Below are 16,546 nucleotides of genomic sequence, written 5' to 3'. Positions count from 1 at the left end.
GGACCGTCCTCAGGGCAACCCTGGTCTCCCTCCGCTGCCGCAACCACCAAGGAGGAACGACGACCACCAGCAGGACGAAGGGGCTGGGAGCTTCCAGGAGCTGCACGCCATTGCCTACATCTTGGGTGGTGCTCAGGCCCCAGCTTCCCAGCGCATTTTCAAGCAGTTCTCTCGCGAGGTGAATTCAGCCCTCCCCAAGCTCGAGGTCGCGTGCCCACTCAGATGGTCCAAGTACACCATCACCTTTAGCTCGGCGGACCAGCACAAATGTGCGGCAACCGTCGGCGTCCTTCCGATGCTCTGTTCACCCGTCATCAGCAATGTCCAAGTCACCAAGACCCTCATCGATGGCGGCGCAGGGCCCAGTGTCCTGTCCGTCGAGATGTTCGACAACCCTCAAGTGCCATACGATCATCTCCAGCCCACCAAGCCTTTCTCAGGAGTGACTGACAGCTCCACCACCTCGATAGGGCAAGTTCGACTCCCTATCACATTCGGTCAGCGTGATAACTACCGCACTGAGCTCGTCGACTTTGACGTCGCCCACATCCGCCTGCCATACAATGCCATCCTCGGGTACCCAGCGCTAGCCAAATTCATGGCAGTCACCCACCATGGCTACAACATTCTCATGATGTCAGGAAGCGGCGGAATCATCACAGTCCCCTGCGAAGAAAGAGACACTCCCTCGAGCGCGCCTTCCAAGCTGCAGCAGTCGGAGACCCTGGCAGCGCGTATGTGCAGTACCCTCCTGAGGCCAGCCACAAGAAGAAGTAGCTACCCCACATTGGGACTCAGGGGAGTGGCGCCTCCAGCGGCGCCACCTCAGGATCGACGCCCGCGCTTGGGGCGCCTTGCTCCCTCGCATAGGGAGGCGTGTCCGGCGCCCTCCTCGAGCAGGGCTTGGGAGCTCTCTTCTGGAGGGCCTTGGACCTAGCCAGCATCAAGAGGGAGGCGCTCGGGCACCACGTGGAGGCGTGCTTCGCGGCACGTTTCCCTCAGGAGGACACCGGGCGAGGAGCGCCTAGCGCTCAGGAGTTCATCGTCAAAACCATTCAGGAGCTTCAGGAAAAAAGGGCAATATGCGGCGACCACCGCCCACTTGGTGTAGCTCCCCACCCGGGCGAGGGTGGTGAGCTGCGCGTCTGCATCAACATCCCAGGGCTCAACAGGGCTGCATCTCAGGAGCTCTTCTGGCCTCTGCGCGTGGGATGTTGCAAGGGCCCACCTCATAGCTATGTGCGCATGCCGTTCAGCCTACCGAACATGGCAGCCGCCTTCCAGCGCAACCTGCAGAGCATCCTGGCAGGTCAGGAGGCCAGGCATCATGCAGTCCTGGTGCAGATGGAGACAGTCCTCGAGGAGCCGCCTGGACCCTTAGGGCCTCCCGAGGCTCAAGGTCCCGGTGGCTCGTGAGGAGCAACCCCTTCGCCATGTGTCTTCAGCTACCCCAACACTCCTTTGACAACCAAACCAGGTGACATTTTCCAAGTTTATTTAGCTGGGGCGCCCCATGGGCTGCATTATTCCCAGGCCGCGTGGGTCTGTCCCTGTGGCATGTATCCTTTTACATCTTTATCTTACTCTGTTGGGGGTGCCCCTCGGGATGCATCATCCTCGAGCCGCTCAGGTCCAACCCAGTGGCGTGTATCGTTCTTGTGTTTACCTGAGCTTATTTGCTTTTCATGCATAATCTATCTATGGTTATCACCTGCTCGATAGTCACCCACCATGGGAGCCACGCGCCGATCGTCTTTCTTCAGGATCCTTCGCATAAGAAGGTTAGGCACGGCGTCTGTTCTCGGGCCCGTCCCTGCAGCGTTGATAAATCCAACGGCTGAGCTCTGTCTGTCTGGCGGGCCAGCCCCATTCGCGGCACCTCCTAGGGCCGTTGGTGCATGGCCTTCTCATGCGATAACCTCAGGAAATTCATTCGGTGCAGGTTGCCTAACCATCTCGTAGGAAGACCACAGCCATCAAGAACCAAGACCAGGCGCAACGCGCCTTGAGGTAGGGCCTCGTGAGTCCCGCGCTAGCTCATGAGTGCCCAGACACACCTCGTGTAGGCCTGCCATGCAAGCCACGTGTCAGGGCGGGGCTGCACACGCCCCGGGGGCTCTCCGCAGTAGGGAGTCCCCTCCCATGTGCCAGTGGAAGCACCATGCTCCGCGCTGCCAGTTGACACTGCCGAGGAGCGGCTATGCCCGTGCAAGTGCAGAAGCGCTATGCTTCGCGCTGGTGATAAACAACCGAGGGTGGCCTCACGGCCGCATCAACCTCAAGGAGCCTCCGAGCTTAGTGTCTGGCCTCATCGCAACACCTCCCCTCGGGACGGTCGCGTGAGGGGGATGGGCACGGGGGCTGCGCTTAGGTCATGCCCAAGTGTACGCCACCCTGCCAGGTCCCTCGGACCTGGTCGTCGCGCGCCCTCCCAAGTGGAGCCAAGGTACGAAGGTCGTTTGAACGTCAAGGGGACTCCTGAGCATCGCGACTCAGGAGCCTAACAGACCACGTAACCCCTCACTCCTTGGTCCGTCCTGGTGATCCGGACAACCCAATGGCGGCTGAGGTATGCGCGGGGTCGGGCCCTGCCGATGTAGAACACTAGGCCTACTCCCAGATCTCTTTTCTATAGGATGTTTGCGCGTCAAGGGGGACTCCTGAGCATCGCGACTCAGGAGCCTAACTGATCACATAGACCCTCACTCCTTGGTCCATCCTGGCGATCCGGACGGCCCAATGGCGGCTGAGGTATGTGCGGGGTCGGGCCCTGCCGACGTAGAACGTAAAGCAAATGGAAAGGAAATCGCAGAATTTCAAAGCAAATATTACAAGATATATTGTTCTCTTGAAACCAAATGCGAGTTTAACGCCTCCATGAGGCATGGTGCATATTGCAGAAACTAAACAAGAAAGGAGCCGCCAACAAGTCATCCCGTCATCCCTGGACACCGCCGTTGCCTGAAAGGGATGCTTCTTCTTTAATAGTGCTGCCTTCACCTGTACCACCAGCTGGAGTTCTAGGGTCAGTAGCACCACCGGTCGGGGGCGCGGGAGCGAAGGCACGGAACATCTTCAGTAGGGCCTCCACCTGACCCTTCACGGCTGCGGCTGCGGCTGCGCAATGCTCGTCGTCCACAGGATCCAGTAGCTCGTCAAGGCAGGTGGCGGGATCGCGAAGATGGAGGTGGCTGAAGACGCGCGTCAGCGCGGCTGAGGAAAGAACGCGGGCTTCTTCCTCTGCCATGGGGCCGATACCGCTCACGACGTCCTCAAGCGCATCGACCAGATAAGGAAGTAGTTGGGCGGGGCCCTCGTCGCTTGCGGCCAGCGCCTCCTCCAAGCCCTTCTCGTAGAGTGACCGCAGCGCCGTTCGAGACCTCTCCTCGAGGAGCTTGAAGGCTGCGTGGTCCTCAGCCAGGACCTTCGCCTTGGCTTCAAGCTTGGCCTTCTCCGCCTTCAGCTTCTTCTCCAGCTCCTCCAGCCGGCCGCGCTCCGTGGCCTGCGCCTTCGCCAACTGCTCGAGCTCGGCGTCGTGATCCCTGACGGCGTCCTCTTGGGCCTTCATCTTCTCCTCCTCTGCCTTGCGGCCTCAGGCTTCTTTCATGTGCTCCCTCCGCACAGTCTCCATCTCGGCCTCCAGCGACCGGCAACGGTCTTGGGCGGCCCCGTCATCCTTTAGTGCCACCTGGCGGGCGGCCACAGCTTGGGCGACGGCCTTCCTGTCCTTCTCGGAGTCCACAGCAGCCTGGCTCAGCGTCGCCCGGATAGACACATCGGAGTGCAGCTAGCCAAAGACCAGCTCCAGGTGCCCGACCACCAGGCGACGGTCGGTGCCTTGAAGATCTTCTCGCAGCAGGGTCATCGCAGAAAGAGCGCGCTCCAGAACGTCAGGGGAGGCCGAAGGATCTGGAGATAGCAGTGCAGCAGAAGGGGAGGAGGCGACATCGTCACCATGGCCTGGGAGGACGGAGGCTCCTGAGCTTTGGGGATCTCAGCGACCGAGCTAGGCGTTGGCACATCTGGAGCCAATGGGGCCACGGGGGTTGACTCCTCCCAAGGATGCTCCCCCAAACCTCGCGAGGATGATCGGGCAGGAGAAGCGTGAGCGCCATGGCTGCCCTTATCCATGAAGAGGGGTGCGGCCATCGTAGGCGATCTGGTCTCGAGCACCACCACCTTGTCTTCCTTCCTCCTCTTCGCCGTGGGCGTCGGCCTAATTGCACAATGGAGAAGCGTCAAGGGTAAGCAGCAGAAGTAGGAACAAAACAGGACAAGAACACTTACTGGTCTACCGCGTTGTAGTCCCTATGATTCTTAATCTTGAAGCCCGAGAGCCTCGCAGCCTGAGGCGCAGGCGCGCGGGCTCCAAGAGCGGAAGAGGGGGCAGCGGATGGGCCAAAAGCAGCTCCAGGCGAAGTCAGAGCAGGAGCGTTATCTTGGGAGATCAGCGCCGACCTGCCCCTCGTCGGAACCACAGACGACTCCTCTCTCTCCGGGAGGACGCCAGCCTCGTCATCGTCATCAGGCAGGGTGCATAGGATGTCGGCCTTACGCAAGGGGGAGGTCTCCCCCATCCCCTCGGGGGTCGCCTCCGAGTCGCGCTCCTCGCCCTCCTCCTCTTCCCCCTCCCTGCGGGAATCGCCAGAAGACACGTCCACCGGCGCTGATGCCACCGGGACCCCGGGGGCGCCGGTGGCACCAGGCCGCGCCCGTCAAACGTGGGCATGCGGCCACGACCTGTGCCCCGTCCTTACGAAGGAACAAGGGAACATGGGCACTCGGCGGATACTCTTGGTCGTCCCCGACCAAGAGGCGGAGAGCCACAGCTAGCTCCTCTTGAGACAAGGCCTCCGAACTCAAGCGAAGCTTGTCTTCTCCGCCCCCAAGCGTCCAGAAGGAGCACGAGCGCGCCTGGAGAGGAGCCATCCATAGCATCAGGAATTCTCTCAGGAGCATGGACCCCGTCAGCTTTGCTGCCTTCAGGTTGCCCGACCTTAGGTCAGTGGTCATCTTCTCCAGCACCGACTTTGCCCGGTCATCAGTCAGCTTCACGCGGGACCATTGAGGGAGTCCTGGACTAAGGGGTCCTCGGGCGTCCGACCTGTTAGCCATGGGTCGGACTGATGGGCTATAAAGATACGAAGACCGAAGACTGCACCCATGTCCGGATTGGACTCTCCTTGGCGTGGAAGGCAAGCTTGGCGACCAAATATATAGATTCCTTTCTTTGTAACCAACCTTGTGTAACCCTAGATCCTCCTGGTGTCTATATAAACCGAAGGACTTAGTCCGGAGGAGCGACATTACCATAACCATACAAGCTAGGCCTCTAGGGTTTAGCCATTACGATCTCGTGGTAGATCAACTCTAGTAATACTCATATTCATGAAGATCAATCAAGCAGGACGTAGGGTAATACCTCCATAGAGAGGGCCCGAACCTGGGTAAAACATTGTTTCCCCTGTCTCCTGTTACCATCGACCTTAGACACACATTTCGGGACCCCCTATCCGAGATCCGCCGGTTTTGACACCGACATTGGTGCCTTCATTGAGAGTTCCATTGTGATGTTGCCAAAAGGTTTGATGGCCCCTTCAACCGCCAATAATGATGCTGTCCAAGCAGAAACTTTCCTCCCCAAACAAATCTTAGTGTTCGGCGGCTTTGCACTGCGGGCCAATTCGTTTGGCCATCTGGAGCAGATCGAAAGCTACGCCCCTGGCCATCAGGTCAGATTTGGGAGCTTGAACTACGTAGCGGACATCCATGGAGACTTGATACGTCCATTTTGCATGATGCTTTTATATCGATATTTATTGCATTATGGTCTGTTATTACACATTATGTCACAATACTTATGCATATTCTCTCTTATTTTACAAGGTTTACATAAAGAGGGAGAATGCCGGCAACTGGAACTCTGGGCTGGAAAAGGAGCAAATATTAGAGACCTACTTTGCACAGCTCCAAAAGTCCTAAAACTTCACAGAAGTTATTTCCATAATATATAAAAAATATTGAGCGCAAGAAGTACCAGAGGGGGGCCACACACCAGCCACGAGGGTGGGGGCGCCCTACCCCCCTGGGCGCGCCCCACTGCCTCGTGGCCCCCCTAGTGGCCCTCCGATGCCCATCTTCTGCTATATGGAGTCTTTCATGGAGGAAAAAATCATAAGCAAGCTTTAGGGACGAGACTCCGCCGCCACGAGGTGGAACCTTGGCGGAACCAATCTAGGGCTCTGGAGGAGCTGTTCTGCCGGGGACACTTCCCTCCGGGAGGGGGAAATCATCACCATCATCATCACCAACGATCCTCTCATCGGGAGGGGGTCAATCTCCATCTCCATCTTCACCAGCATCATCTCATCTCAAACCGTAGTTCATCTCTTGTATCCAATCTTTGTATCCAAACCTCAGATTGGTACCTGTGGGTTGCTAGTAGTGTTGATTACTCCTTGTAGTTGATGCTAGTTGGTTTACTTGGTGGAAGATCATATGTTCAGATCCATTATGCATATTAATACCCCTCTGATTATGAACATGAATATCCTTTGTGAGTAGTTACATTTGTTCCTGAGGACATGGGAGAAGTCTTGCTATAAGTAGTCATGTGAATTTGGTATTCGTTCGATATTTTGATGAGCTGTATGTTGTCATCCCTCTAGTGGTGTCATGTGAACGTCGACTACATGACACTTCACCATTGTTTTGGTCTAGATGGAGGCATTGGGAAGTAATAAGTAGATGATGGGTTGCTAGAGTGACAGAAGCTTAAACCCTAGTTTATGCGTTGCTTCGTAAGGGGCTGATTTGGATCCATATGATTCATGGTATGGTTAGGTTTACCTTAATACTTCTGTTGTAGTTGTGGATGCTTGAAGTAGGGGTTAATCATAAGTGGTATGCTTGTCCAATTAAGGACAGCAGCCAAGCATCGGTCCACCCACTTATCAAATTATCAAAGTACCGAACGCGAATCATATGAACGTGATGAAACTAGCTTGATGATAATTCCCATGTGTCCCCGGGAGCGCTTTACTTCATATAAGAGTTTGTCCAGGCTTGTCCTTTGCTACAAAACTATCTTGCTGCACTTTATTTACACTTTTTACTTGTTACTCGTTACCAATTACCTTATCACAAAACTATCTGTTACCGATAATTTCAGTGCTTGCACATAATACCTTGCTGAAAACCGCTTATCATTTCCTTCTGCTCCTCGTTGGGTTCGACACTCTTAATTATCGAAAGGACTATGATAGATCCCTATACTTGTTGGTCATCAAGACTCTTTTCTGGCGCCGTTGCCAGGGAGTGAAGCGCCTTTGGTAGGTGGAATTTGGTAAGGAAAAATTTATATAGTGTGCTGAAATTTACTGTCACTTGTTACTATGGAACATAATCCTTTGAGGGGCTTGTTCCGGGTATCTTCACCTCCATCAGTAGAGCAAAGAGTTGCTCCTCAACCTACTGAACCTACTGAAAATGAAAATGTTTACTTTGAAATTCCTTCGGGTATGATAGAGAAACTACTAGCTAATCCTTTTGCAGGAGATGGAACATTGCATCCCGACTTACACTTAATCTATGTGGATGAAGTTTGTAGATTATTTAAGCTTGCAGGTATGCCTGATGATGTTATCAACAAGAAGGTCTTTGTAACATCCCAATTTTTCAATTTGGAATGTTATACATAGATCATTCTTGCATATCATATTTTATTTGCATTCCGTCTCGCGATCCTCGAAATCTTAAGCAACTCAAGGACCCTCGGAGAGAGTTGGGGATTTCCCCAGTTTCCAAATTTGATTTTATCAAATTTTGGAACGAGGATTTTGGTTTTAATTATTTTTCTCTCCGAAAATATTTCATACTAAAATATATGAGAGGAGATAATATGACTTCTCCAAGATAATTGAAATATTGGAGGAAAAATATTAAAATCAAATATTTGTTTTATTTGGATTTTATTGCAATTTTGTTTGTATTAGAAAAATTGCACGTTTTTCAAAATTGCATTTTAGGGCCAAGAAAATGTTCATCTCGTTCTAAATATTTTACTTAGACGGTGAAAATTTATTTTGGAATTTCTAGATTTTTATTTATTTTTCTAGGATTTTATTTCGGTTGGCAAAATTATTTTAAAAAAAAAGTTCCCCCGCGCCCGACTAGGCCTAAGGCCCAGCCGAGCCAGGCCGGCCCGCAGCCGCCGCCGCCTCCCCGCGCGTGCGCCACCGCCACCGCCGACTCGGACTTGGAGTCCGAGCCGGACTCCTCTCCGCCGCCGCGCCTTGCCCCCTCCTCCAAGACGCCGCCTCGCCCCTTTATATACCGCCACCCCCGCCGCCCAAACCCCCACACCACCGCCGCCCATAGCCGCCGCCGCCCGCGCTAGCCACCGCCGCTTGCCGCACCTCGCGCCGCCGCCCCACCGCCCCCGCCTCACCGGAGCCCCTCGCCGGAGGTACCGCGCCGGTTCCAAGCTGCCGGGTTTTTTTTAAATCGTTCGGTTTTTTTAGAAACCCTAGATTCGTTTTTTTTGGATCGCCGGTGTTTTTTCGGTTTTCCTGTTTAGCGGACGTTCGTCCATATGTTCGTTTTAACGAACGGTTCTTCGCCCATTAGTTACAGCTAACGAACACTCGTTCGTTAGTCTGTTCGTTAGTTTTCTTTTATCGGATTTATCTACGATTATTCTCGATCGCGATTTCTCATCCGATTTTAGTTTCTGTTTATCTTTTCGCTCGTTAGTCGGAATCAGGCGATTCAAGCGCCTAGATCTTCGTCTCGAGATCCTCTTTCTGTTTAATCAACTTGAACAAGTTTTTTATACTGTAAAATTTGACCGAGGTCCACATTAGTAAACGGATCTTGTTTCTTTCGCCGTTTGAGTTCCGTTGCTCCATTTGATTTGATTCTTTTTGCGTACCGGAGTTCTTAAGTTAAACTTTCTGGTCAACCTCTTTTATTTGAGTTTTTCTTGCACATTCTTTGCTTGTTTCTTATGTATGTTATTGTTTCTTTGCGATAGAACACCCGGAGTGCGAAGTGTGCTACTACGAGTCTGTAGGTTTTGCAGATCATCAGCAAGGCAAGTAACACTTTGATCATATCCCTTTATCACCCAGTTTTTATGCATTAGTACCAATCCTCAAACACTGCATGATTAGGATGTCATTAACTTGTGGGTTGGGAAGTAGTTGTTCAGGTAGAACCTATTACCCTGTTACATTCAAACCCTTGGGAGTTACTTCTACACGTTGCTTATATTGCTATGCTATGCTCGTAGACGTGGTTTGGGTGAGTGAAATCCATGACAGATGTGAGATTGTTAATTAATGGTTCAGCTTAAGGTGGCAACTTAAATACACATCTAGGTGGATTGAGGCACCTGGAGTACCCATTGTTGCCTGTATTTTTGGAAATCCCAGAGTAACCGTGTGATCTTCCTATGGACCGCCACCCAAAGGGAACTGAGATTATTCATGCTAGAAACTTCCGTGTGCAGCCACAAGCTATTATGGGCTCTAGCATAGTTAAGTAAGTTACATAAAGCTCTTGAAGAGGCAGATCAGCAGGTAGTGGGATGTAGGTTTGGTATGGTTTGTCCGGAGTAGAGAGTTAATGTTTCTAAAAGACTGTGTCTCGGTCATCCGTTTCTCAAACACCATGTAGTGCGAGAAATCCAACGGAGGAGATTGAGTGTTGTGGGGAAAATTGTGCAAACCTCTACAGAGTGTACAATCTAATCATGGTTAGCCGTGTCCCCGGTTATGGAGAAGTCTTGAGTATCTAGTACATGGGTTATCACATGTATCTCATCACTCTTAATTAATATTGTTGGGTTGTTAACCCCTTTAATTGGGATTGAGTTGGAGGAACCTTCTCAATATTTGTTCAACTACCATGATAGTTAAATTAAAACCTATTCCTTTGTTGTAGGGAAAAATTGGCTTTTCGCAAAAACTATAACTATAGAGATTTCCACCAGCCAAATATGCATGTAGTGATAGCATTATTCTGTTCTTGCTCTACTGTGTTACATTGCCAGCATATTCCATGTGCTGACCCGTTTTGGGGCTGCAACGTATTATGTTGCAGACTTTTCAGACGAGGAGTAAGGTTCGTTAGGTCGTCGCCGTGCAGCTCAGCTATGCCGTTGGAGTTGATGGACTCACTTTATCTTCCAAGCCTTCCGTTGTTATCGCATTAAATGGCCTTAAGCCATATTATTGTAATAAGTTCTCTCTTGAGACATTCGATGTAATAAGTGTGTGATTGCCACTCTGTTATAAATCCTTCGAGTACTGTGTGTGTCAGCATTACCGATCCAGGGATGACACTGAAGCCCAGAGACTTGACCATATGAGGTCGGGTCGCTACAAGATGGTATCAGAGCACACGTTGAGTGTAGGACACGACCACTAAGCTAAACCATGGGCCACACTTCTCTACTCATTTCTGACTCCTCTCCATTTTCTACTCTTTAGGATGGCGAAGATGAAGCACAAGTTTGCACAACCGGATGAAGACACCCCATTTGGACGCCACCTAAAGGAAGTCACTAGGTACTTGAACATTGGAATACCAAGCTTCATCGGGACGTACAATGCCACCTTGCCTGAAGAGGAGCGTTGGATGATTCAAGTACAAGTTCCAGGAAGGACGTTCTCGCCAACTTCTAAACCCATAGAATTTTCTTTCGAAGCACCCACCTGGAGCCTAGGCAAGAGCATGGAAGCCCACATTACCCTGGGACGCATTGGAGAAGTCTATCACAGGGAACTTAAGGACACTATCTACCAGATATGTGGACGCCGAGATGAACAATGGGAAGTAATCAGCACCAAGAAGGATAGATCCATTGCAGCTTTCATCCAGGAGTTAAACCAGCACATTCAACGCCAGGAGAACTAGATGTGCATGGATATGATAGACTTGAAGAAGGCAAAGACTAGGATCATCGAACTTGAGGAAGAACTCAAGTTTACACGTGATGGATATGAGTAGGAAATCAAGACACTATTGGAGAAGAATGACGACCTGATCAAGAAGATCAGAGTATTCATGGGAGGCCCTACACCAGTAGAAGAAGACGACGACCCCACTTGCCGGGAAACTACATCATCATCGATGATACCGATTCAGATCCTAGTGTGGATGACTTTGAAGACGAAGCTGGAGCAGACATCATGGAGTCTTCCATTGATCCAAATTTCTAGATGACCACCATATGTTATTAGTATTCCCCCATGTAATTAGTAGTAGATGAGCACCTTGCGATAGTCCTAGACTGTTGTATGCCCTTGCTTGCTTGATTGAGTGAAATGTTTGTGTTTGTCTCATGTGCATATGGGTAGTGTTTTCTCATTAGACCCCTTTTCTATTCTGATCTCTTCCATCCAAACCCATCAGATGCCTCCGAGACGTGACCCCGGTTTTGTTTTCCCACCGGAGCTCACCCAGTTGATCCAGCAGCAGAATACTTTCATGCAATTGCTAGTTCAGAACCAGGGCAACAACAACAATAACAACAACAACAACAACAACAACAACAACCCGCCACCAGTGTACAACCTAGCCCGTTTTCTAAGGTTACAGCCGCCGGTGTTCTCCAGTAGCACCGAGCCTATAGTTGCTGATGATTGGCTATGTCGTATTGGAAGGGAGTTGACCACCGCAGGTTGCACAGATGCTGAAAGAGTGCGCTTTGCCGCACACCAATTGGATGGACCTGCAGCCTCATGGTGGGAGAATTACACAACCACCTTTCCTATAGCCAATGTCCCTTGGGACCAGTTTCAGCAAGCTTTCCGCATAGCCCATGTCTCAACTGGAGCTATGCAGATGAAGAAGTGGGAGTTCCGCAACCTACATCAGGGGAACTGTACTGTGGCTCAGTACGTGGATGAGTTTAGCAAGTTATCTCGCTATGCCCCTGATGATGTGGCCATATATGCCGCAAAGCAGGAGAAGTTTATGGAAGGGCTGAATGATGAGATGAGCATGCAGTTGATGGTAGCAACCTTCAACAACTACCAGGAGTTGGTAGATAAGGCTCTTATGATTGAAGGGAAGCAGCAGCTGATTGAGAGCCGCAAGAGGAAGTATGGACAAGGGAAGTATAACTCAGGATCTCAGCAGACGCCTCACCTAACCCCGAACTCGGGAGGACTTGTTCATAACCATGGAGGTCACAATCACACTGGAGGAGGAACTCATAACCACAATGGTTCTAAGAATGGGAATGGGAACCGAGCTAACAACAATCATAACCGCCCAATCCATCCACACCCACCAAAAGGGACTTAAGTCACGTTACTTGCTTCAAGTGCGGGAAGACTGGACACTACGCCGAGGAGTGCCCTGAGGGAAAGAATGGAAACAGAAATGGGAGTGCTGGGAAGAAGCCTAATCCATTCAACAAAGGACAAGTTAACCACTTTAACGCGGAGGAGGTTGAAGAGCAGCCGGACGCGGTAACAGGTAAGTTTTTGGTTAAGTCATTTACTGCTCTTGTTCTTTTCGATACTGGTGCATCGCATTCATACCTATCAAGGGGATTCGTGGATAAGTTTAAACTACCAACCCAAACCCTTAGGACCCCTCTCCTAGTGAGTTCACCCGGAGCAGAGTACATGGCTAGCCGATGGTGCGACCAGATACCCCTAACCATTGGCACCCATGTCTTTCCGTCCGACCTAATTATCTTGGAGTCACAAGGATTGGATGTGATATTAGGTATGGACTGGATGTCAAAGTATGGAGGAAGCATTGACTGTGCTAGTAAGTCGATTTATCTCACCACCCCGGAGGGAAAAATGATTAAGTATGTATCTAGGCATGTACCTAGGAGGAGCCAAGTGAATGCCCTTACGAGAGTTGTTCAGGAGGAAGTGCCTGTGGTGAAGGATTACCCGAATGTTTTTCCAGAGGAGTTACCAGGCATGCCACCGGACAAAGAAATAGAGTTTTTGATAGAGCTATTGCCAGGTACCGGGCCAATATCCAAGAGACCCAATCGGATGCCTGCGAATGATCTGGAGGAAGTTAAGAAACAAATCAAGGAGTTATTGGAGAAAGGATACATTCGAAGAAGTTCATCACCTTGGGGAGCCCCTGTGCTTTTGGTTGAGAAGAAGAATAAATCCCTAAGGATGGTTGTTGATTATCGAGCCTTGAATGAGGTAACGATTAAGAACAAGTACCCACTGCCGATGATCAATGATCTGTTCGATCAGCTGCAAGGAGCTAAAGTGTTCTTGAAGATTGATCTGCGATCAGGATACCATCAGTGGAAGATTCGAGACAAGGATATACCAAAGACAGCGTTCACAACACGGTATGGATTATACGAGTACACGGTCATGTCATTTGGACTGACTAATGCCCCTGCCTATTTCATGAGCATGATGAACAAGGTGTTCATGGAATATTTGGACAAGTTTGTTGTGGTGTTTATTGATGATATTATGGTGTACTCGAAGAATGAAGAGGGGCACAAAGAGCATTTGCGGTTAGTTCTCGAGAAACTCACGGAACACCAGTTGTATGCCAAGTTCAGCAAATGCGAATTTTGGTTGAAGGAAGTCGGATTCCTTGGACATGTTATACCAGGAGAAGGTATAGCAGTAGACCCCAGCAAGGTTCAGTCGGTCACTGAATGGTTGGCACCCACTTCAGTTAGCGAGATCCGTAGTTTCCTTGGACTCACAGGGTACTATCGGAGATTCATTGAGAACTTTTCCAAGATTGGGAAGCCAATGACTGAACTATTGAAGAAGGATACTAAGTTTAAATGGACAAACGATTGGGAGGCAAGTTTCCAGGAGTTGAAGAAACGTTTAACTACAGCGCCAGTGATAACACTGCCAGATATACATAAGGAGTTCCAAGTGTATTGCGACGCCTCTCGCTTAGGACTTGGATGTGTGCTTATGCAGGACGGAAGAGTTGTTTTATATGCCTCACGACAACTAAAACCTCACGAGTTGAATTATGCCACGCATGATTTGGAGTTAGCAGCCGCAGTGCATGCATTGAAGACATGGAGACATTATCTCATAGGAAACCATTGTGATGTGTACACGGATCATAAGAGTTTGAAGTACATTTTCACCCAGAAGGAACTAAACCTTAGACAGAGGAGATGGTTGGAGCTTATAAAGGATTATGACATGAAGCTACACTATCATCCAGGAAAGGCCAATGTCGTAGCAGACACTTTGAGCCGGAAGAGTTATGCTAATATCCTTGAAAGTAAGGGACTGCCGAAGGACTTAGCAGAGGACATCATGGAACTTCGGTTAGAGATAGTTCCTAGAGGATTCGTTGCAACAATGAGGTCCAGCCGATGTTGCTGGACAAGATTCGGGAAGCTCAGAAGGATGACAAGGAGATTACCGAGATAAAGGAGAAGATGGGCAAAGGAAAGGCCAAAGGTTTTCGTGAGGATGAGCATGATACCTTATGGTTTGAGGACCGAATTTATGTGCCCAATAACCCAGATATTAGGAAGTTAATACTTCAAGAGGCTCATGACTCACCCTACTCGATACACCTCGGAAACACCAAGATGTATCTGGATTTGAAGGAACGTTTCTGGTGGACTGGTATGAAGAAGGATATTGCTGAGTACGTAGCCGTATGTGATGTATGCCAGAGAGTGAAGGCAGAACATCAAAAGCCAGCAGGACTGTTACAGCCTATGCCGATACCCGAATGGAAGTGGGATAAACTGGGCATGCACTTTATCACCGGATTGCCCAGGACCAAAGTCGGATATGATTCCATATGGGTAGTAGTTGATCGCTTGACCAAAGTGGCTCACTTCATCCCAGTGAAAACCACTTATACCAGTGCAAAGTTGGCCAAGATATACATGTCGCGGATTGTATGTTTGCATGGAGTTCCGAGGACCATCGTATCAGATAGAGGAACATAGTTTACCTCAAAGTTTTGGCATCAGTTACACCAGACTTTGGGTACGAGATTGGACTTCAGTACAACATTTCACCCGCAGACGGATGGACAGACCGAGAGAGTCAACCAAATTCTGGAGGACATGTTGAGAGCCTGTGCGCTAGATTATGGATCTAGTTGGGATGACAATTTGCCTTACGCGGAGTTCTCATACAACAATAGCTACCAAGCCAGTTTGAAGATGGCATCATTTGAAGCCCTGTATGGACGAAGGTGCAGAACACCGTTGATGTGGGATGAGGTAGGAGACCGACAATTGTTTGGACCAGACTTGATTAGGGAGTCTGAGGAAAAGGTTAAATTGATTCGCGATAGACTGAAGATTGCTCAGTCCAGGTAGAAGAGTTATGCAGACTCAAAACGCAAGGAGGTAACTTACAAAATTGGAGACAGAGCATATCTGCGAGTGTCGCCCTTGCGAGGAGTGAAACATTTTGGAGTTAAGGGAAAGTTAGCTCCGAGATTTGTAGGACCGTGTCGTGTTTCGGAATGGATGGGAGAAGTTGCCTACAAGTTGGAATTACCCGAGGGATTGTCAGGAGTTCACGATGTGTTCCACGTTTCACAGCTGACGAAGTGTCATGCTGAGATGGCCGATATACCGTTAAGGGATACATTACCCTTGGAAGCGATTCAGTTGGACAGTGATTTGACCTACGAGGAGAAGCCAGTTAAGATTCTAGAGTTTGCCAGCAGAGTCACTCGCAGTAAGGTTATCAAGTTTTGCAAAGTTTAGTGGAGCCACCATACCGAGGATGAAGCCACCTAGGAACGAGAGGATGATCTTCGCAAAGACCACCCGCACCTATTTTCTAGCCAACCCGAATCTCGAGGGCAAGATTCACCTTAAGGGGGGTAGGTTTGTAACATCCCAAATTTTCAATTTGGAATGTTATACATAGATCATTCTTGCATATCATATTTTATTTGCATTCCGTCTCGCAATCCTCGAAATCCTAAGCAACTCAAGGACCCTCGGAGAGAGTTGGGGATTTCCCCGGTTTCCAAATTTCATTTTATCAAATTTTGGAACGAGGATTTTGGTTTTAATTATTTTTCTCTCTGAAAATATTTCATACCAAAATATATGAGATGAGATAATATGACTTCTCCAAGATAATTGAAATATTGGAGGAAAAATATTAAAATCAAATATTTGTTTTATTTGGATTTTATTGCAATTTTGTTTGTATTAGAAAAATTGCACATTTTTCAAAATTGCATTTTAGGGCCAAGAAAATGTTCATCTCGTTCTAAATATTTTATTTAGATGGTGAAAATTTATTTTGGCATTTTTAGATTTTTATTTATTTTTCTAGGATTTTATTTCGGTCAGCGAAATTATTTGTAAAAAAAGTTCCCCCGTGCCCGACTCGGCCTAAGGCCTAGCCGAGCCAGGCCGGCCCGCAGCCACGGCCGCCTCCCCGCGCGCGCGCCGCCTCCGCTGACTCGGACTTGGAGTCCGAGCCGGACTCCTCTCAGCCGCCGCGCCTTGCCCCCTCCTCCAAGACGCCGCCCCGCCCCTTTATATACCGCCACCCCCGCCGCCCAAACCCCCACA

Source organism: Triticum dicoccoides, chromosome 2A (genome assembly GCF_002162155.2).
Source record: "Triticum dicoccoides isolate Atlit2015 ecotype Zavitan chromosome 2A, WEW_v2.0, whole genome shotgun sequence".
Classification (NCBI taxonomy): Eukaryota; Viridiplantae; Streptophyta; class Magnoliopsida; order Poales; family Poaceae; genus Triticum; species Triticum dicoccoides.
The sequence above is the reverse complement of the archived record's forward strand: the minus strand, read 5'-3'. Positions refer to the sequence as shown.